Source organism: Mauremys mutica, chromosome 9, assembly GCF_020497125.1.
Source record: "Mauremys mutica isolate MM-2020 ecotype Southern chromosome 9, ASM2049712v1, whole genome shotgun sequence".
In the NCBI taxonomy this organism is placed as follows: domain Eukaryota; kingdom Metazoa; phylum Chordata; order Testudines; family Geoemydidae; genus Mauremys; species Mauremys mutica.
Window position 1 is genome coordinate 96,887,174 of NC_059080.1, and position 924 is coordinate 96,888,097.

A 924-nucleotide genomic window follows, 5' to 3' on the forward strand; every position below is an offset into this window, starting at 1 on the left:
GGGATAATGGGAGCACTTGGAAAGTTGGCTGAGGAGCCCAGAACCGAGCATTACATCCCAGATGGGGTCTCCCCAGGACAATCTCCTCCCTGCTCTGTGATTGAGGGGCCAGAACTGAATACCTGTGGGGGAAGGGTTCTCCACGGAGCTGTACAAAGAGGGGCAGCCCCTCCGTGCTCGGTACTGAGATCCTGTGACAGAATACACCCCTGTATTCACACCCTGCACACCCTTGTAATAATCTTTGTCCAAGGCATGCCTTGTGAGCAGGGGCGGCTCTACGAATTCCGCCGCCCCAAGCAGGGCGGTGCGCTGCACCACTCGCGCTGCCGGGCGCCGGTCCCGCGCCTCCGCGGGACCTCCCGCAGACGTGCCGCTGGCCCCCTGCCTACGGTGGAGCTTCCACAGGCACGCCTGCGGGAGGTCCACAGGAGCCGCGGGACCAGCGCACCCGCCGCAGTCATGCCTGCGGGAGGTCCGGTCGTCCTGCGGCTCCGTTGGACCTCCCGCAGGCATGACTGCGGAAGGTCCACCGGACCCGCCTGCCGCCCTCCAGTTAAAATGCCGCCCCACGCGTGCGCTTGGCGCGCTGGGGTCTGGAGCCGGCCCTGCTTGTGAGGCATCATTTAAAAACTAGTGAATTTGCTGGTCAGCATTCTCCTGATCAAATATGTGTGGCAACACTGTATGCGAAGTTATAAAATCCCCTGTATGATGTTATTAACACATGTTCCAAACCCCACTGCCCTGTCTAAACAGAAGTCGGCAAACAACAGAAGTCCTAAACAAAGGAATGTGTGCTTGCCTTAAGTTGCATTTAAGCAGTAAATAGAGTCATCTAGCAGGAAGGGAAACAAAGGAAGCTCAAACAGGTGAAAAAAGACAGCAGGGAACATCCTTCCACATAGACTCTGTCTCCTGGTT